Source organism: Rattus norvegicus, chromosome 10 (assembly GCF_036323735.1).
Source record: "Rattus norvegicus strain BN/NHsdMcwi chromosome 10, GRCr8, whole genome shotgun sequence".
Lineage (NCBI taxonomy): Eukaryota > Metazoa > Chordata > Mammalia > Rodentia > Muridae > Rattus > Rattus norvegicus.
Genome location: NC_086028.1, coordinates 47,170,658 through 47,193,314, shown reverse-complemented (window position 1 = coordinate 47,193,314; position 22,657 = coordinate 47,170,658). Strand labels below are relative to the sequence as shown.

Genomic DNA, 22,657 nt, shown 5'->3' with positions numbered 1-22,657 from the left:
TTTATGTTACACAAATATACAAACACAGACTCATAAGAAATTCCAACACTGAAGTCTATCCACCCCAAAGAGAACGTGGACTTGCTCTGGGTCTACATCCCTCTTTGGAGGGAACAGCACACACAGCTTGGTACCACATCTAGTGCTTTTTAAAACGGATTCTTACAAATATATAAAAATAATGATGTTTCTTAACATAACTAAGAATTTAACCGTAATTTGATCATGCCATGTATTCTTACTTGAAAATGCACAGCGTTGGGCTGGGAAAATGCTCAGCTGATTCAGTGCTTAGCGTGCAAGCATGAGGAACTGAGTTCTGATCCCAGCCTCCAGGCCTGTGCCACATGCCTGGAACCCCAGTGCTGGGCAGGTGGACACATGGCCATCTCTGCTAGCCAAACCAGTGAGCTCCAGGTACAGTGACAGATCCTGTCACTACTGAGGAAAATGCATGACTGATGTTAACCTGTGGCCTCTGTGTGCTTGCACACAAAAACCTGTGAGTGCACACACAATGCATAATTACACAAAATATATGATCTTGTCTTTTTTTTTTTTGGGAGGGGGTAGTCTCACTGCGTAGCCATGTCTGGTCTAGAACTCACTATCCAGTTTCTTACTGCTAGTGTACACATCCATACGTTCTTGTCATTCGAAGTATTCATATTGTCAGTGTTTTGCCAATGGCACTGCATTGCCCTGCATGTGCGATGCTGTGCACTACTCCTGTGACCGTGAGATGAAGCACTGTGCACTTATTCCTCTAAGAATCACCTACTTACAAATGTTGCCCGTTCTCATTTATTTGTTTCTGACACATGGGAGATCTTCCTTACACACCAGTCTTGGTACTGTAAGGTTCATACGCTCTCTTCTCCAGCCACTAGGCTGTCTTTATAGTGTAGCAGTTCTGAATGTGTGAAGTCTCTGGATTACACAAAGGGTTTTCTTAAGTCAAAAAGAACTATGTATTTGAATATATATATTAATTATTGCACACTTGTGCATCCAATATGCATACTTTACATACCCTCTACACATTACATACACCAGACTCCAGACTCTATGTATGTACATATATGTGTATTTGAGAATGTAGTTTTTATTTCTTCACTTCAAAAGAAAAACCTTATCTAGTTTCTTATTTTGACACAATTACTTTAAACATTCCAATCTCCCTATATATCACAAAAAGATAAATTATCATAGTGTGCTAATGAGGCAGAAAAGAAATACATATCACACACACACACACACACACACACTTACACAGATACAAAAATCTTTAAAAGTATATCAGAGTGCACGGGGTTATTTATAAATGATATTGGGAAAACTGTTTAGTATTATTTTTAAATGTCAGCTTAAATCTACCTTCCACATCACTCAGCAGAGTAAATGCTGGAAGAAAATAAATCCCTTAAAAGCGAACGCTCAGGAAAAGCAGAACAGTTTCAGCAGTGGAAAAATACTAAAGGACCACATGGTTTTCCAATAATTCATTTTTATTTTATTTCTTTACTATTTATTTACTTATTAAAACCAGGATCTTGTGTATGGATAAGTAAGCATCTACCGAATTCAATTTTTAAGATTTGCTTTATTTTAATCATGCATATGTGGAGGGCGGATAAATGCTGGCACCTACAGAGGTCAGAAGGTGTCAGATCCCCCGGAACTGCTGAGAGCTCACTGGAGTATTTGCTGGGAGCTGAAGAACCCACAGGAGGGGCAAGAAGCGCTCCTCACCATCTGGCACCTTTCCAGTTCCATGAAAAACCTTTAGAAGGTTAACACTGGCCAGGGAACATAGCTGGCAACATCATGACATTATGACATCATCATGACAGACATCAAGCTCTGACCAAATGCCTGACAGAGACAGCCTAAGGCAGCAAACTCTCTTTGAGAGTTTCAGTCCATGACTAGATTGGGGGTGTGGGTGTGGCTGCTCCTCTCATGAAGGAACCAGAGCAAGGGTAACAGGAAGGGACGTGAGCAAGGCACACCTCAGGGCTGTCGGCCCCAAACCAACCCCATTTCCCACCTTCCCACCAAAGCCAAAGTCTCCCAAGTCTGAATCTATCAGTGGATTCAACACTGCTTAAGTCCGAAGCATTCTCTGGCCATCTGAGGAAACGCCCTCACAGAACGCACAACATGTACTTTAGGAACCTCTTCAGTATCCTGGGTCAAATCAAGTTCAAGAATAACTGTCACACATATTCCATGAAAACCCCGTGAGAGCCAGCAGCAGCAGCAAGATGGGAGCCAGACCTTGAACATCGTCTTGTGAAAATGAAGATGTTCTGGTTCATTCCTTGTCATCTCCATGGTGGTAAACAGACGAAACTAAAACAGAAGGCTCTCACACGGTGGGAAGAGAGCAACCCCAAAACACAATACCAGGCACCATTAAAAAGCTCCAACCAGCCTGGAGCAGCTCAGGGGTACAGCATGTGCTTCATGCTGGGCTCTCTGTTCAGGACCTGTGACATACACACAGAGCATGTGTACCCTTTGACCCAATGATCCCACACTGGCAAACTTACAGATATAACCCATTCCATCCCTTGACCATAGAAAGTATTAGTAATAATGAAGCAAGAAAAGAAGGGAGAGGGGGAGGGAGGGGAGAGGGGGAGGGAGGGAAGATGGGACGGTGGGGGGTGGGGTGGGAGGAAGGAGGGAGGCTGGGAGGGAGAAGAGAGAGGAGAAACAAAGCAACCTAATTTTTAGGGGTTTTTTCCAATTAATTATTTATTTGATTGATTATTGAGTCTCGCATGAAGCCCTGAACACACAGGGATCTACCTGCCTCTGCATTCCAAAGTGCTAGGATCAAAGGCGTGAGTCTCTAAACCTGGGTTTTTGTTTTTTATTTTTAATGCCTGCTGGGATCCCAGGAACTGGTTCTCCTTTTTTTTTTTTTCTCGGAGCTGAGTGAGGACCGAACCCAGGGCCTTGCAAACACTGAGCTAAATCCCCAACCCCTTGTTTTTTATTTTTAAACTTAAAAGATTTAACCTCATCTACAGAGGGAATTCCAGGACAGCCCAGGCTACACAGAAAAATCCCATCTCTAAAAACCAAAAATAATTTTTAAAGGGTGGAGGGAGGGTAAGCGATAATCAAATAGCTTTTTGCTGTGGTCTCAGAGCACAGCCCTCGACCAGGAAGTCAAGAAAAGGCTCGCCATTCTGCCTACACCATCACCTTCTGCCCTGCTGCCTTACTGGCCACAAAGCTAGCTGCCACAGGGGCTACTGTGGGCAGTGAGTGGATGGAATCCTGCTTACCCAGCACAGGACAGTCGGCTTTGCCTGTCCCAGGGTGAGAACTCTAAAATATTACCTTTGTCACTCAGCATTTGAAAAATAAAACTGAGGTGAGTTTTTAAAAGAGAGCTCATGTGCAAGAGTTCATTTCTCCAGAAATTTTAAGTGAGCTCCAGAGTTTTAAGTGAAAGCGGAGTGTGGCTCACTTGCATTCCCCCTGCGGTTAGGAGTTTCTGTCTGGATGGCTCTTGACAGTAACTCACTTGGCAAGGGGAAGGTCCTTGCAAGCAGAACCAGCTACTCTAAAAAGACCCCTAAGACACAGGGAGTGTAGAGAATAGAACTTGGGAATTTACTGGGGCAAAAGGAGCCGCCTGGATGAGAACTCCCACAGAGGCTGCACAGACCCGTCCTCACCTCCGCGTTCCCAGAGGGAAGCTGCACATTGGCACTTAACAACATGAACTCTCTTCACTGCTGAGCTACATTGTTTCAACGTAAAAGTTTGAGTGGACCAGAAAAGGAAATTAAGGCCCAAGTTTCATTCCCAGAAAACAGAGTGGAAACTAAGAATAGAAATCCAGACGCCTCTGGAAGACACAGCAGAGCACTGACAGCCTTCTGCAGGGTCGCCTTCTGCAGGGTCAGGGAAGCCGGTCACAGAAAAAACCATGAACGCATAGCTTCCCAGGAAAGCCACAACGGTTGTCCTGTCGTTACTTTGAAATTCTGTCATCTGGGGTTTCTTTAGTATCTAATTCCACACCTCACAAACAAAGTTTGGGACAGATGTTCAGCACTGGGACAGAATCTATTCATCTGCTAGATGCAAGGTCAAACTCCACATGCTGACAGCTCCAGAAGCTTCCACACACCAAGAACCCATCTAGATGGGAGTTTTTCTCAGCAGGACTCTAGACTTCTACCCTTATCCAAAAGGATGCACCAAGCTGGTCTAGTTACCTTATCTTCAAGGAGGGAGCCCTGTTTTTCTAGTGACTAGGGCCCAAGGAGAAGGCTTCTTGGCAGAAGTTAATAAATACAGTAACTTGAGCATGAATCATCCTGACTTTGCATGATGTGGGGGAAAAATGACTCACAAGAAGACTTTTCCTCCCAAGATAGTATATGAGCATCAAATGCATGGTCAGCCTCCAAAGCAGGCAAGTAGTGTTAGCTTCCGTAGCCCCTGCACAACAGAAGACTAGACCACTGCCCTGTGAGCACCTTCAGGTCTGGGGTTGCTGCAGGACCTCTTTTCCAGACAGAGCCAACCCCTAGGATTTTTCACCCCAGTCTTAAATAATAACCAGCTTCGTACTCACTGCAAAGCCCTCGCTCAGCTTCTCTTCCCTCCTGGGAGCTGCCGGCCTCAGTCAGTAAAGCCACTGCTCTATTCTGAGCCAGTTGCTGTCTGAGAGGAAAACCACATTCAGCCAGCGCTTGGGCAAGGCCTGCTCAGGAAGCAGGCGGGCTCTACTCCCCATGCCTCTCCCTCTCCCTCTCCCCTCCCGCCTCCCCACACTCACAAGTTCACATATACTCATGATGCAAAATCAAATTTCTCTCTGACTGGGTGCCAAGTATTTAAAATTTAGACTTCTCCAAAACTAAAAATGTAAGGATGTCGGCGGCTAGGAATAAAAGGGAACTTATTCAACCCACAAGAGGCAAGTACAAATACCCCGTGATATCTAACCGAAGGAAAAGGCAGTCAGCCCTCGAGCTTCAGGGCCCTCATGAGTGCTGTGGCTGAAGAGCTCTAGGCGGACAGGAAGTTAGGAACCAGGAAGCGCTTCAAAGCAGGCTGTTCTCTGGGTTTAACAGAAAGGTCTGAGGCCTGTTAACCACAGCCCCTTCAGGGATTTATTATGATTTCTTTTTTAATCCTAAATAAGTTCCTACCTAATTTTGAATTCACAAATCTCTCAAATGATATGTCCTACCTCATAACACCTGGCTTCTGGCCTGTAGCCTCTAAATAAACTCAGTAAGTCCCTGTGCCCACCGGCTGCTGTCCCTTTTGGGGCAACAACACTGTGTATAAAACATGCAGGAAATTCTGTGATGGTTAACACCAAGAAAACAGCCTGGGAAAATGAGGCAGATTCCAACATAAATAAAATGTAAAAGCCAATGACTAAGGTGGGACAGACAGACAGACACAAACACACACACACACACACACACACACACACACACAACCTTTGGTTCAGTTGTCCCCTGGTGCAAATGCAGGCTACTCGATAACCATAAATGAACATTGTAATCGCCTTGGGGTGAGGTATCTTCCATAGTCTCCCGTGTTTGAGCACATGGTCCCTGGCTGGTGGAATGTGTTTGGGATGTTGTGATTAGGGCATGGAACCTGACTGGAGTCACTGGGGGTGGGTCCTTGCAAATTATACTGGATGATTCTGGTTCCAGGGGGAGATTTTTCTAATGGCTGGTCCTCACTGTATGAAGAAGCAGCCATGAGCTCCTACTGCATCCGGGTCTGATGAACTGAGACCCTCCCAAACGACAAGCTAAATTGAGCCCTTCTTCTATTATGCCACTTCTGCTGGGCATTTTATCACAGACATGACAAAAAAAATAACAACTAGGTATACAAAGCTGTGAACAACTGTGGTCGGGGTGACCTTGACAATAGACAACAATGAACAGAGCAATTAAACGTCTAACTGATCATGCTACAGTATGTCCAGGTAATTCACCCTTGTGCAGTGGTCAGAAAAGATACCTTGCCCTGTACCTTCGCTGAATGTGTTCGTTCGATTTCCATCATGACGAAATCCCTCACAAAGTTAAGCTAACAGAGGAGAGGTTTCGTCAGCTCAGAAGATTCAATCCACAGCTGCTTAGGGCCATTGTTCTGGTCCTGTACTATGGCAGATAGAGCATGGCAGAGCCAAGTGGCTCTCCTTGTAGCAGCTAGGAAAACCAGAGGACCAGAAGGGCTGGCATCAAAATGTAGCCTCCCAGAGCAGGATCCCAGAGCCAATGAGAGAGCTGGGAGGTAAAGGCGCTCACTCTCCATGCTTCACAGGTACCTGAGTCAGATCCCAAGAACACACACAAACATGAAAGGGAAAAACCAAATCTACATCGTCTTCTGATTTCTACCCTGGCACCCACAGCATTAGCATGCACACACTCTCTCACACATACACATTCTCTCTCTCTCTCTCTCTCTCTCTCTCTCTCTCTCTCTCACACACACACACACACACACACATACACACACACACACACATTCTCTCTCACACACATACACACATTCTCTCTCACACACACACACACTCTCTCTCTCACACACACACACATTCTCTCTCTCTCACACACACATTCTCTCTCTCTCTCACACACACACAGACTCTCTCTCACACACACACACTCTCTCTCTATCTCACACACATTCTCTCTCTCTCTCACACACACACACACACTCTATCTCTCACACACACATACACACACTCTCACACACACATTCTTTCTCTCTCTCTCTCTCTCACACACACACACACACACACACACAAATACATATAATAAGTAACTTTTTAAAAAGAAAAGAGTGTGCTGTTAATGACCTAATTTTCCCAATCAGGCTCCACCTCCTGTATTTCCCACCATCTCCCAGGCCTCTTCAGTTATAGATGTAAAAATCAATGAATCCACCCACAAGGTCAGGGCGTCCACGGCCCAGTCGACTCCCAAAGGCCCCATCTTTCAATACTTCTGTACTAGAGATGAGGCTTTTGACATGTGAGCTTCTGAGGATCGTTTAAGAGCCAGATAATAGTGGCTGGGGACATGGCTCAGTGGTAGGGCACTTATGTGGCTCTGAGTCCAAGCCTTAGTAACTAAAAACAATCCAAACAGCAAGACAGACTCCTTAACAGAACAAGAGAAAGTTAAATCTAGTAGTATATACAAATGATGTTATGCCATGCCCAAAAGAGATTTATAGCAGGAATTTTAGACTGATTATCACAAATGAGAAGCAGACATAATTCTGACTAGCAGTGACAACATAATTCAAATTAAAAGACTAAAAGAGAAAACCCACACGACCCTGTCAACAAATATAGAAAAATCATTTGAAAAAAACCAACAAACATTTATGATTTAAAAAAATTAAAATTCAACCACTAGGAAGAAAAGGGAATTTCTTCAACATGGCAAAGGGTAACTACAAAATACCCACAACCAAAATCCTATGTAATGTGAGCATTGGAAATCCTTCTCTTGAGACCTGAAACAAGACCAGATTTCTCTGTTCTCACTACGTCTAGTCAACAATGCCCAGGAAGTTTTGGTTGGGGAATTCAGGCAAAAGAAGAAAAGAGAGGGCACCATAAACCATCTATTGGCATAAAAGGACCTTGCACGGGATAGAAGGGATATCTACAGCCCGAAGGCTAATCCAGGCTCCAATGAGATCAGAGCAAAGGGAATGAGGTGCAGCATCGGTTGGTTTCTATACCGTAGCAGTAGGAACTCCTGATACACCTAGAAAACAATCATTTCGGTGACGGCTCCGTGGTACTGTGCTTGCCTGAAAGGACCAGAGTCTGAGCCCCTGAGCCACTGTACAAGTGCCAGGTATGGTGGCTCATGCTCATAATTCAAGCACTAGACAGGCAGAGACAGGAAGATCCCTGAGGCTTGCTGCCTAACTGGAGGACCCTGGACTAATTAGAGACCCTGTCTCCAAAGAGGTGAACATCCTTCCTGGGAATAAAGCCCACAGTTGTCCTCTGGCTTCCACATACATGTGCACACACCAGACGTAAGCATGTGTACCCACTCACACATGACATAAACATGCACGTATGTACATTAAAAACAAAGTGCCTACAAATAAATAAGATGTGCTCACTGCTAACTGCAAAGCATCGCTGAAAAACCTGAAGGAGTGGGCCAGCAAGGTGGTTCAGCATTCAGGGTCACAGGCTTGCCTGACAGAGCCTCCCTGGTGGAAGGGGAGAACCAGTTCCCACAGGTTATCCTCAGGTGTGCGTGTGCCAGCATACATACACATACTCACATAAAACAAATGTTTTATTTAAACTTAACTTGAAAAAGCAACGTTTAGGGGTTGGGGATTTGGCTCAGTGGTAGAGCGCTTGCCTAGGAAGCGCAAGGCCCTGGGTTCGGTCCCCAGCTCCGAAAAAAAGAACCAAAAAAAAAAAAAAAAAAAAAGAAAAAGCAACGTTTAAGGACAGGCATCTATACGTTGAGACAGAAGGATCTATATGAGGTCCAGCCTGGTCTACATATTAAATACCTGGATAGTCAGGGCTACACAAAGAGACCTTGTTTCAAAAAAAAAAATCCAGTTATGGCTCTCTCTGTTGGAAGTCGAAGGGCAGGTTAAAACCTGGATCTGGAGTTAAGTCCTCCTTAGTATCTGACCACCTCCCATGGATGGAGCAGCTCACACAGCAATGCCGCTGTGCACAGAGCTTGGCAGGCACATAAGGGTTAGAGACAATCACTTTGGAGATGTTCCTGAGGGCAGAGTCCTCAGCTATACCCTGAACAATCAACTTTAGGAATATATATTTATTTTACTTTTATATGTGCATGGGAGCTTTGCTTACAAGTGTTGTCTCTTCGTCGTGTGTGTAGTTCCCACAGAGACCAGAAGAGGGCGACAGATCCTCCAGTCCTGGAGTTACAGTTGCAGTGGTAAATTGACATACACAACACAAAAATGGAACTGTTCCACCACCCGCTTTTTAGTATTACTAAAGCCTGTGTTGACTGTAAGCAATTCCTGCACAGACCTGCTCTGTACTGCATCATGGGACACCACTCAGGAATCTTCCTCTAACAAAGAAGACAGAAGATTTTCAAGGTCTGAGTTACTTGACAAGTTAATTCTATCTTAAGTTAAAAGGTAATATTGGAAATAATTTGTGATTTTGAACAATGGTTGATATTTTTGAAAGGTGCAGATCATAGATGTTAAACATTTATATATATTTACTAAGAATGACTCTCAGCTGCTCAGTGGTGCCCCACACCTTTAATCCCAGCATTTGGGAGGCAGGGGCAGACCAGCCTGGTGTACAAATCGAGTTCCAGGATACCCAGGGCTACACAGAAAGATCCTGCCTCCAAAAATAACCAAACAGGGCTGGAGAGATGGCTCAGCAGTTAAGAGCACTGACTGCTCTTCCAGGGGTCCTGAGTTCAGTTCCCAGCAACCACATGGTGGCTCACAACCATTTGTAATGGGATCTGATGCCCTCTTCTGGTGTGCATGAAGACAGCTATAGTGTAATTATATATAATAAATAAATCTTTAAAAAATAAATAAGCGGGGTTGGGGATTTGGCTCAGTGGTAGAGCGCTTGCCTAGGAAGTGCAAGGTCCTGGATTCGATCCCCAGCCCCGAGGAAAAAAAAAGAAAAAAAAAAGCAAGAAAGAAAAAAAGATTCTTGCTGACTAATGCAATGACAGAAAAACTCTTTAGCCTTTTTAAATGTTTCTATAGTACAGTAAATATTTGACAATTTGGCAGGGTAACATTTATTTACATAATTTTTATCTACAGAACATAAATGCTTTTACCCTCATCCCCCACCCCCCGCCTCAATGTGGTTTTTTTGAGACAGGGTTTCTCTGTGTAGCTCAGGCTGTCCTGGAATTCACTCTGTAGACCAAGCTGGTCTTGAACTCAGAGATCCTCTTGCCTCTGCCTCCTGAGTGCTGGAATTAAAGGTGTGGGCCACTCCTTCTTTTGTCAAAGACTTCATCAAGAAAGGCAGCATTCATAGTCATTTGCATTCGTAATAATCCAGTAAAAAGGGGCTGGAGAGATGGCTCAGTGGTTAAGAGCACTGACTGTTCTTCCAGAGGTCCTGAGTTCAAATCCCAGCAACCACATGGTGGCTCACAACCATCTGTAATGGGATCTGATGCCCTCTTCTAGTGTGCATGAAGACAGCAACAGTGTACTCATATACATAAAATAAATAAATCTTTTAAAAAATAATCCAGTAATAAACAGTTAATATTAATGTTTTTTAAAGATTTATTTATTTATTATATATTAGTACACTATAGCTGTCTTCAGACACACCAGAAGAGGGTATCAGATCTCATTACAGATGGTTGTGAGCCACCATGTGGTTGCTGGGATTTGAACTCAGGACCTCTGGAAGAGCAGTCAGTGCTCTTAACCACTGAGCCACCTCTCCAACCCCAATATTAATGTTTTTATCAGTCTCTTTTTATCAACAATTTGACTTTCAGCCAATGATATTGATCACTTGCTAAGATGTAAGGGTTTGGGAGGACTGGCACTGTGTAAAAACTGTATCTAAAGATAGGGTTACTTATGTACCCCAATAGCATCAGATGCTACTTTATAACCCCATAGTTTACACGGCAGAAAGAAGGCTCAATCAGACCCAGAAAGGCTTTCTTAATTGTAGCAGTGGTTGATTTCCTCTGCAGGCACTTCAATCATTCTCTGAGGAGACTGACAGCCATGCCACTCAACGGCAACTGTAACTTTAATTTTTTTCAACTCTTATTTTTAATGATGGTTCTTAAATGCTTTAACCTCCCTTATAGCTCACCACCCACCAATGGTAGTGGGAAAGAAAGGATATGGGGAAGTGGACCTGTTTAGAAAGGTTCTTTGGAGCAACTCCCGTCTGTATTGTCTGGAAATCAGCAGCTCAGTTCATAGATCAGCAGGGGCAGCTTGATCCACTTGCAAACTCTTCACAGATACACCACAAGTCCAGGTCAGTAGAGTCGGGACAGCAAACAAGAATCAGCATTGGTGGCATGACCTAGCAGAGATAGCCAGGCCTCAGCCTCAGCCTCAGCTTGAGTCAGCAGGAGGGACCAGGAGGAACGCCAGAAGTACTTGGCTGTGCCTTTCTCAGCAAAGCGAAGATCAAAGACTCGAGACCCACGAGCATTGCACAGCAAGCTCTGTAAGCAAGCCTAGCTCAACCTCCACCACTGCCCATCGAGTCCCACTTCTACCCTCCAAACATCGTGTGTCCTCCACAGGCCGTGCCTCAGCCCATGCATCTGTCTCAGCTGACATCACTCTGCCAATCAGCCCGAGACCTTGCAAGCAGCAAGAAACTGCAGCACAGCACCAGAAGCTTTTTGGTGTGTTTCTTTCTCTGGAGTCCCTACAAATGCAGATCAACTATGTAGTGTAAGGTGGACCAATATGCGCATGTCATTAGCAAAGAATCTTTCATCACGTGTCCTTTCATGTGCTTGCTTTAACAGAACATCCTTTCTCCTGCTTCAGCTAAACGCTCCTTCACCTGTGTCCACTTCGGGAAAACACCGCTTAACATGTTTGCCCCAGCAAAACACCTTCCAGCACAACTGACTCTGCAGAGGACCCTTGAGTTTCCACTTCAGGAATCCGTGAGCATGGAGGCTGGAGAGCACCCAGGAGGCCAAGGCCAGACCAGCGCCCTGCAGCTGCAGGAACAGCTTCCCGAGCTAAGTTCATGTCTCAGTGAGAAAGCTACCCAATCCCAAAGGACAAGAATTTCCTAGATCCTCGCCTAAACCAAACCTTAAAAAATGTTCTGTTTTGCTGCTGGAAAATAAATTCATCAACCCTAAAAATAACTAGGACGAAGTCAGGGAATGAAAGTGATTCTAAATGAGTGTCAAACAGATGTTGGACTAATTTTACAAAGACTCAGAAAAAGTGTCCTGGGGACTTCTGTGCGACAGCAGAAAGGGACTAAGAAAAATCTGATGGTACAGAATGGCAGAGAACACTTGGGGATGGGGAGGGGGCTAAAATCTTCGTGACTTTCTAGGTTTCAGAAATGGATCCAGTGTTTATCGACAGACAGTGGGTTAGACAGCGATGCTCAACCTTCTTCACGCTGAGACTCTTTAGTACCAGTTCATGTTTCAGTGACCCCCCACCATAAAATTAATTGCTACTTCATAATAACAGTAATTCTCTGCTACTGTTATGAGTCATAATGTAAATAGTTTATACACAGGATATCTGATATATGACCCCTGTGAAAGGGGTCACAACCCACAGGTTGAGAGCCACAGTTCACAATGGTTACACTAATGTACTGAACAAAGTCTGAAAATTGTCAGAGTATAGAATGGTATTTGTTCGCCAACTTTCTGTTTCCAAAACAAAATACCTGGGATAATCAACTTAAAGGAGAGAAAGGTTTATCTTTGGAGGCTTCAGCCCGGAGTCAGTGGGACCATGGCTTCCCAGCCTGTGACTAGGCAGTGAGGCAGGGTGGAGTTCTGCTATTCCTTCATAGCCATAACACAAAATGGAGGACGAGTAGGAGCCAGAGGCTTCCTTGCCCAGTGACCAATGACCAGAAGACTTCCCAATGGGTCCTGCATCTGGGTTCCCCCTTTCCTAACAGCGTTGCTCTCAGAGCCTTTAACACAAGACGTTTCAGGTGACTTTAAAGATCCACAGGTGACATTTAAAGATCCAATTATATGATGCTGTCCTTTGTGAGATTCATGTCTACAAACACTTGTTCCTGCTCAGAGGAACCTGACTTCTCTGTGAACCAAAACATCTCTTCAGACCACTTTAATTTCGTTCTAAAACACTGCATTTCGTGGTAGGAAATTACATAGAGAGACCTAATTACAGAGGGAGACACCTCACTGCGGCTGGGCGAGGGATGGCTGGTGAGGCCGACATCTTAAGATCTAGGAGACACGGTTCATCATGCAGCAAAGCTTGCTCTATAAATACATGACTGGGAGCAAGAAGCATGCTTTTGACAAGTCACGGGGCGTTGAGAGGTTTGCCTTTTTATGAAAGCACCGACTGCTGCAAGTCCAGGTGAACTCACACACCGAGGTCAGACGGCACCACCTTCAAAGGTTGCATGGAGTGAGAGGTGTTTGTCTCCCACCACAAACCCTCCTCTGTCCTCCCACCCAGCAGGGACTGTCCCCTGCCCCTAGCATTCTATACCTGCCACCTACAATGAGCTTCTATCCCAGGCTACAGAGATTTGAGTTTAGTCAGGAACAAGAGATCAGCTACTGTTTTTGGACTCTAAAACAGATGTTAAACTAAGTTCGGAAGAGTGTAAGCTAGAATGGCCCATCCATCACACTTTCTGACCTTAGGGTCCAGGATATATGATGGCGTCCTCTGCTCTCTGTTGTTTTTCTTACCAAGCTCCATTACCATATTCACCCTGAGCCTGGCTCATTGGCTCACAGGGAGGTGAAGCCTCTGTCTGGCCCCTCCCTCTTCCCTGGTTCTTTTCCTCTCTTGCTGGTCCGACATACCTACTCCTCTGATGACTCCCACGCCAAGGTCATGTCCTTCCACCAATACATTCTTGATGGTCACCCACCAGCCTGGGATCACCAACTTGTTTTTATTTGTTTAATTTATTTTTATTTGGGTGTCCAAACAGAAATGAAAGGCCAACTTTCCTCCAGGTCCTCTTATCTCAGAGGGGAACCCCTCTGATGGCTGTTGCAGGTCAGTCACTGTTTTCAAGACCAGCCTCACCATCCGCAAAAGCAACAGTCTCACCTCCGTGTCTCCAGCTCCTGACGCCTCCTGTTTTGGTTGGTTCTGAGATTGTCAGTCGGTCGGTTTGCTGTCTCCAACTTATGAAGCCCCTCTCTTTTAGCCTCTTGAGTGACAGGATTACAGATGTGTTTGTGGAGATGTGGGGGAGGATTGGAAGAAGGACAAGGGATGACTTAACACTGTCTCTCTCAGTCTGTGGACAGCTCTGCCTGAACCTTTGCTCTCCCCTGTTGATGTGCAGAAAGGGACTTCAGAAACCACAGAAAGGAACAGAGCCTTTCTGGATGCTGGCAGTACTGAACGAAACAGAATGAGGTTCTAATGAGATTAACAGAAGTACAGGGTGCTTCAAAAGGATTAACCAGAGATTACCTCTTGAAAATCTAATCAAGAAAGAAGGAGGAGGAGGAGGAGGAGGAGGAGGAGGAGGAGGAGGAGGAAGAGGAGGAAGAGAAGAAGAAGAAGAAGGAGAAGAAGAAGAAGGAGAAGAAGAAGAAGAAGAAGAAGAAGAAGAAGAAGAAGAAGAAGAAGAAGAAGAAGAAGAAGAAGAAGAAGAAGAAGAAGAAGAAGAAACCACCCAAATTAGAAACAAGCAAGAGGGCATAATTATATACATGGATTTTAAACCAAGCAAAACTGATCATTTTCTATGAAAACAGAGACGACCAAAATTAACTCAAGAAGAAACAAAGAGTCCAACAGAAAAAAGGCAAAAGATATATATCTATAATATTTATTTATATATTTATATATTATCTATATTTGCATATATAAGAGCACCAATGACCACCAGGCACACAGAGCCATGCTTAGACAATAGAATCAGCAATTGTACCAAAGACAGAGAGCAAGCTAAGCACACGTGTAAGCCTAACACTCAGAAGGCTGAGGGGGCTAAGGCTGAGGGGGCTGAGGCACGAGGGTCCCCATGCATCTAAGCCATCTTCAGCTGCATACAGAATTCCAGCCCAACTTGAGCTTCAAAGTAAGATCCTGCGAGAGAGAGAGAGAGAGAGAGAGAGAGAGAGAGAGAGAGAGAGAGAGAGAGAGGTGTTTTGCATGGCCCTTATAGGTCAGTGGATTGAAAGTCGTGAAGGAGATGTTTATATTTCAGTGTTTCTATATTTGATTTTTAAAAATTTTATATTTATTTAAGATTTATTCATGTTAATTATTCATGTTAATTTTACAACACACACACACACACACTCTTTGCCTGCATGTGTGTCTGTGCACCATGTGTATGCCTGAGGCCAGAAGGGATGTTGGACTCCCTGGAGCTGAGGATAAGGATGGTTATGAGTCAGCAATGTACGTGCTGGGGATTGAACCTGGGTCCTCTGGAAGGGCGCCCAGTGCTCATAATTACTGAGTCATATCCCCAGACTGTATTTTTGAATTTTAGCAAATGTGTGTGTTGAAACTGAAAAAGATAAACTAGAACTAGAACGGAAATGATGGATACCACAGTTGTTACTGTGTTCATACAGGAGAGCAAGATCCAAAATGACTCCACGGACTGCAAACAGTCCGAGCATCTAAAACAGTCAGTATGAGAAACAGGAGAGAGAGAGAAATAAACAACAGAGTACAGGGTAAAGCCACACCAGTGAAGAAACTCCTGCCTAACACATGGCAAGCTACTCAGTGATTGTTGAACAAATGAAAGAAAAATAAGACCAAAATCAGTGACCTACCTACTAGAAAGTGTTGTACAATCAGTAATAGAAAAAACTTCTGCATTAGTCAGAGTTCTCTAGAGTCACAGAGCTTCTGGAATATCTTTCTATATTAAGGGAATTTACTATGATGACTTACAGTCTGTAGTCCAACTCCCCAACAGTGGTCAGCTGTGAAGGGGAAGTCTAAGAGTCTAGTTGCTCAGTCCCACGAGGCTAGTTGTTTGAGCTGCTCTTCTGTAGAGGTAGATTCCAACAGATGTGTTGGCAAGTAAATGTAAACAGGCAAAGAAGAGTGAATCCTCCTTCTTCCAATGTCCTTATGTAGGTCTCCAGCAGAAGGTGTGGCTCAGATTAAAGGTGTGAACCACCTCGTCTGGATCTAGGACCTGTTTTGTCTCAGGCTGACCTTGAACTCAGAGATCTCCTTGCCTTAGTCTCTTGGGAATAAAGGCGTGTACTACCTTGCCTGGGCCTAAGTTTTTCATAACCACTATGCTTCAAGGTCTGGATCACAGGTGAGCCCTCCAATTCTGGATTGTAGTTCATTCCAGATATAGTCAAGCTGACAACCAGGAATAGCCATTACAACTTCCAAAAGTATCTTAGGAAAAAGAGTCCTGGGGCTGAAGAGACAGCTCAGTTAACAGCACATACCGCTCTTCCAAAGGACCCAAGTTCTGGCCCCAGCACCTACGTCAGGAAGCTTACAACTGCCTCTTGCACCAGCTCCAAAGGGATCCAATGCCTCCAGCTTCTGTAGGCTCCTTTGGTCGTGGTACTTTATCGCAGCAACAGAAAAGTAACTAATGTTCAGCTATACACCAAGACTCTGCCTTAATCATTAAAATATAAATAACTTCTGGTTTCTTTGGAAAGTCAGTTATGACAAATAACATAGGTGAAAGACTGTTTTCTTGAAGCAGAAGCAGACACAGGTGAAAGGATGCATGCTGAAGGAATAGCAATACGGCCCCACAGACAGTGGGAGAGCGACCATCAGTTTGCTTTGCTCCGCATCACCATCCTTTGCTAATGATGAGCCTGTACTGGTTCGCCTTACACTGTGTTGCTGACTCCGCCTGTGGTGATGCCTTAGAGAGAAACTCCCCAAAGACCTTCTCGTTGGGTTCCTGCAGCTTCTTGCCACTTCTGCAACACAGCCCATTGGCAAGCCTTGCTGAGGCTTCTTCTGGATTGAACTGTCCTTGCTGGGTCTGGTTGACTGCCTCTGCTGATTCGTATTTGGTGTGCTACTGCACTGAAGTGTAGATACCCTGACAATGAAGATTGGACTGCTCCCAAAGAACTATTTCTAAACAGGTCCACCTTCCCCATGTCCTAGTAACTTTCCTCTTTCACTGCCTCTGGTGGGTGATGGGTGAGAGGAAAGGTTGAAGGTTTATTAAAGTAGGTTGAGAAAAATTTATAATTTATGCCTATAATGTCTCTCTTGGAAAGAATTGCTATTGTATCTATACTCTTCTTTGTGTCTATTTGGTGTTCTTTATGTGCATGCTGTGGGGTGTGTGTGTGTGTGTGTGTGTCGCATTCAGAAGACAGAAGGCCAGTGTCAGGTCAGAACTGGAGTCAGACAGTTGTGAGCATCCCATGTGGTTACTGGAAACTGAAACCAAGTCCTTTGCAAGAGCACCAAGTGCTTTTAGTCACTGAGTCATTTACACTCTTAACAAAACTAAGCTTGAAGTTTAAGGGCATACTGCAGTTACTGGTCACCTGTATACAGCAAAGTTAAAATGATGGGGTCATAATATTTGTTCACTGGCATTTACATATTAGTTTGTGCTCATGTTTATTAAAATTTATTTTTTCCAATACTTAATTTTGCAGTAGTATATCAGTTCAGAAATATTACAGTGTGGTTTCATTATATATAAAAGTCACACTGGGGATGGAGCGATGGCTCATGGGGATGGAGCGATGGCTCAGTGGTTAAGAGCACTGTCTGCTCTTCCAGAGGTCCTGAGTTCAATTCCCAGCAACCACATGGTGGCTCACAACCATCTGTAATGGGATCCAGTGCCCTCTTCTGGTGTGTCTGAAGACAGCTACCATGTATTTACATGAATAAAATAAACAGATCTTAAAAAAAAAAGTCACACTGAGAGAATTCTTGGCAAGTATAAGCGTGTATTGACTAGAACTTAAATATGTACCAGAAAGGCTATAATAGATAATACTGGTTGCCAATTTAACTGAGCCTAAAATAAACTAAAATACCAAGCACTGGGCACTCCCGTAAGACACTGTCTTGACCAGATTATCTGAAGCAGGAAGACCCACCCTACATGTGGTTGGCACGTTCTGATGGGAGCCCAGATAACAAGACGGGGAAGGAGGAAACTGCTTTTGGCTTGTTTGCACTCACTCTTACTGGCGAGTTCATCTCTCTTGATGCTGCTGTTAGAACCAGCTTCCTCAGGACTCTAAGGTAAACTAACGACCAGCACTCTCCAAGATCCTCCACTGCGGAGATATCCAGCATCATGGACTGAGCGACAACCAGATTCTCAGGCTCTCCAGTGTGAGACAACCATTCTCAGATTATCTAGAGCACATCCTGTAAGTCATCCTAATAGATCATGAACACGTGTGGACACACACATACACACACACACACACACACACACACACACACCATTGGTTCTGTGCCTAACTAACACGCTTCTATGTATCTCCAAGGGATACACCAAAGTTATGGGAAGCCACTAAATGAGGCAGACACCTGAAGGAGAAAACTCCTATGCTAGCACACATTCAAAACGTCTTTTCCTCTTGTTTCACCTGAAACCTCTTGGAGGAAAGGGAGCGTGCCCAAAGGCATTCCTCTGTCACCTCTATGACATAAGCTGAGCGTGCCCAGAAGTCCTCTTTTCCACCCTTTTAACCGTTCAAACATGTCACTGACCTAAGCACATGCCTGCCGTCTTACATTCTTGAACTATGACCTTAGAATGAGCATGCAATCATATCTTACACTGAGTATGCAAAGGCATGTTCCTGCCCCTAGAGTGCTTTCCTATATGAACATGTGTAGGTCCCATCAGGAAAATCTCCACACTTCCTTTGTTTGAGAGCATTGCTTTGAAAATAGCTCCCGTGTTCTCCCTTGCCACTTAAGGCAATATATTTTTCTTCACTCATTTCTTGGCCGATTTTTTTTTTCTGGCTTTGTACTAAGATGGGAAATACTGAAAAATTGGGGCTTCTGGGTAAGAGGGTAGCTTAAAAACTGCCTCTTGGTGACCTGGTGGAGAGTCAGAATGAGAAAAAAGCAAACTCTATTCTAAAGAAAGAAAGGGGGAAAGAGCCTTAGAAAGAGATGAGTGCCTAGAAAAAGACCAGAGACGCACAGCTCCAGCCACATAGCTCCCTGGGGTGGGGAGGGAGAGAGGAGCAGAAGCTTTATCCTGAGAGTCAGGAGCCCCTGGTCAGAAAAGATGGGTAATTCCATGGACAAACCCACAGCCTTCAGGAGCCTCAAACCCAATGGCAGGTTTTGGTTAGACACAGTGATTCATCAAAGATACACCCGAGCCAAATCAACAGGTCCTACTGGGAGCAGCAGCACTTGACCACAGGTTGGATGTTGTGCAGAGAAGAGTTTACTGGTATCAGTGCCATTTACCTGACTGGAAAAACAGGTTTGTCAGTCATTTGCAATGGTTACCTATTGCTGTGTAACAACTTGCTCTCAACTTCTGACAGCTTAAAACAAAATGTACGTTAGCTCACTGTTTCTGAGGGCCAGAATCCCAGCAGAGGCCTTGCTGACTGGGCCAAGTTTGGGGTTTTCTATGATGCTGTACTCAGGAGCCTCATCTAGAGCTGGAGGATCCCTATAAGCTCACGTGCCCGGTACTGGACACTGGGAGACCTTGGTCCAGGCTGTGACCATTGATCTTAATGTCAGCTTGCTATGACCTGGAATCGTTTGAATAGGGATCCTCAGTTAAAGATGTGTCCCTTTTGTCTTCATTAGCGTGGGGGAGGTCCACCCAAGTGTACATGGGTAGTCTTTGGCTCACTTGACCTTCCCTCTCTACACCGGCTGATCCCTTTAATGATAGAACAATTAGGCTTGCCCTGTTGCCTGACAACCAGCGGCTCTCTGGGAAGCTCTCTAGGGGCCCTCCAGGATTTCAGCTGCCAAGTACCCAGGTCCATGGACTGAATCATCACTATGCTCTCTGGCTGTCTAGTGAGGAACGGTCACTGTTGGAACTCTGACTTCTAAGGCTGTGGACTGAGCAACTACTGGGTTTTTGGACTTTCAGATAAGGTAGCTGTTGATACTATTGCAGTGTAAGCTGATTTAATAAACCGTGTGTGTGTGTGTGTGTGTGTGTGTGTGTGTGTGTGTGTGCGCGCACACTCGCGCACGCATCAGTTCTGTCCCTCTAGAGAACACTAACACAGTAGCCAAGAAAACCTCCCAACGGGGCTGCTAAGAGAATCTATCTTCTGACTGGTACTTTATCTTCCAGATACACTGATCTAAAAGAGCAGAGGAAGCCATGGTAACAGAATGGCCTAGTACCTAACGTATCCTCCTACCAATTTTTTAAAGGTTTGTTTATTTTATGTGTGTGGGTGTTTTACCTGTGTGCATGTAAGCCAGTACAAGTCACTACACAAGACCTTCCAAATCTACTAAAGTTTGCTCAAGCATAATGCTCAGTATAAATGTAGCAACTCTCTGCTATACATGATTGCAACAAAATCCGGCCAGCAGGATGTGAACATCAAACTATGACGACTCGAGGAAATAAAGATGCTGAGGCCGGCAGTTCCTATCTTAGCAGTTACCATGGTGACAAGAGGCATCAACAGCTGTTTAAAGGAGCTGTCTTTGATATTTCACATCTTATTAGCCACATGATACCAAACATATCAAAATCATGGAGAAGCTTTTTATTTAAGTTACTGAATAAAGTGATTAAGCACGTAATATTTTAGTTAAAATTAATAAAGTTATCTTAATATATAACACTTTTCTAGAGTTTTAAGGGTTTTTTTGTTGTCCCATTTAGTTATTCTTAAAAACAGATTCAGTGTTTAGCATTTATTTGTGGCAGACACGAAAGCGTACACTCATGCCACTGTGAAAGTGTGGACCCGTAGAGGAATCAGTTCCTCCTCCCATCACGTGAGACTGGGAGTCGAAATCAGGTGGGGAGGCTTGGTGGCGGGTGCCTTTAACCACTGAGCCACCCCTCTGGCCCTCACACTGAATTCTTAGCAAGCTCCTATGAGGTACCTATGATTTTCTCCCTCTGGGCTACTGAGATCAAGAGGTTAGTAATCTGCTGAAGGCCACACAGCCTGCAGGTAGACAGGCTGAGACGATAGCCTCTGAGATAAGGGAGATCCACACTTTTCCTTTCTCCCAAAGCTGCCTTGATGATAATGTGTGAGCGCTAACTGAAGTTGATTATTAACTGTATCAACCCCTGCCTAGACTTGACCCTCCAGCGTAACACCCATGATGCTCCACCTCTCCACAGCAGTGAAGACAGCCTGAGATTATAGTTCAGAAAGAGCACATCTCTCCTCGGCCTGTCCTGTCCTCCAGCACACATCAGTGCCTAAAACACTGCCTGTCAAGGAACCAGTATCAATTAATAAGTGTTGAATTAAATCAACGGAAATGTCAAAAGGGGGAGGGGAAAGGTACTAAAAACAAATGTTCATGTAAATGTCACTATCTAAAAGAAAGAAGCTGAAAAGTTCAAGATGGAACTTAAGAAATAAGCAAATGTGGCTTGGCACGGAGGCTCACACATTTGATCCCAACACTCCCACGGCAGAGGCAGGTGCGTCTCTGACTTTGAGGCCAGCCTGGTCACTACGTAGTCAGTTCCAGGCCAGCCAAGGTTACATAGTGAGACCCTGTCTCAACGAACAAAACAAAAACAAAACAAAAACCCCAGAAATAACCAAATGCTTACTCATGCTAAGATGTACTTGTTTTTCTGCCCGTGCCGTGTATGCCACACCCAGCAGAGCAGTCAGCAGAGGGGCAGAGATGCAGGTCTTCGGCGAGGGAAGTGTGCATCTCCCGTCCGTCACCGGCCTGCTCATGTTCATGTGCTGGCTTACACTTCTATAATTCTTTTCTGGAGAACATTCATGACTACCTATTTAGCTGAAGAAGGGCGCTTGATGAGGCCATCAGATGTGAGCCTAACCTGAGCCAGTGAACAACAGTATTTGCAGAACAGCAGCAGCACCTGCACTCTCTTGTCGTCTAGCATGGTGGCAAGAGGATGCCCACAGACAACTAAGAGTACTTCCTTCCACCAGCACGGTCTGCTCGGCGCAGGTAAGTGCCCCTATCAGTGCCCATCTCCTACCAGTCAGCAGCCGAGACTCCCGAATGAATCTAGAACACAGTGCCATGGAGACGTTACTAGGACCCTCGCGCATGGCTTTTCTTCCAAGCATGTTTATTTTAAGCCTAGGGTGGGGTGCGGCTCAGTGGTACAGTATCTGCCTAGCACATGCGAGGCCCTGGTACCCATCCTCAGCACTGCCTCTCAAAAAAGCAGGCCTGAATTTGAAAAAGTCTGATGCTTGCACATGAGTGGACAGACTACTGATGAGTGGACTGATACCTAACAATGTATTAGACTGAGAGTTAAGTCCAAGCACATACAGGAGTTTAGTCTGCCTTAACTCTGACATTCCGAAAGCACCAGTCAATGGTGCAGAGAGAATGGGCTTCCAGAAGAAGCCTGGTTAGGTACTCCTTATACCACACTGACCCAAGCGGTGTCAAACACTGAACAAAAGAGAAGAAAGCACACACCCCACAGAACGCCAGGGTCACAGGAGGGAGAGAGTTTATTATGATGTAGAAATGTAAGCGTGGACATAGTCAAATGACCACAGCAGGCTGAATGGAGACAAACGGTGTTTTTACTCGCTGCCAGACTTGGGCACCCACAAATACAAAGGATACAACGCAATAGCCCACAGGAAGACACGCGGAGCTGACAGACAGGCCACAGGAAGCACAAGTGGCTCCCCGACATGTATAATCTTCAAGTCATTTTTCATACAGGACATCAATTTATCACGCCATTCTACCTGGCAGATGGCAAAGGGGCTTACAGTTG

General features: G+C 44.8%; 1 protein-coding gene across 4 annotated transcripts in view; it reads right to left on the bottom strand.

Annotated features, from left to right (window-relative positions):
* Specc1 (sperm antigen with calponin homology and coiled-coil domains 1) overlaps positions 1–22,657 on the bottom strand; it is a 273,961-nt gene that overhangs the window by 218,997 nt on the left and 32,307 nt on the right. The window contains exon 1 of one of the 4 annotated variants that reach the window (XM_006246502.5): positions 4,607–4,761. The exons of the other annotated variants lie outside the window; for them this stretch is intronic. The gene's annotated coding sequence lies outside the window, so the exon portion shown is untranslated. Of the gene's footprint in view, positions 1–4,606; positions 4,762–22,657 lie in introns of those variants that run through there. 4 annotated transcript variants of the gene reach the window in all.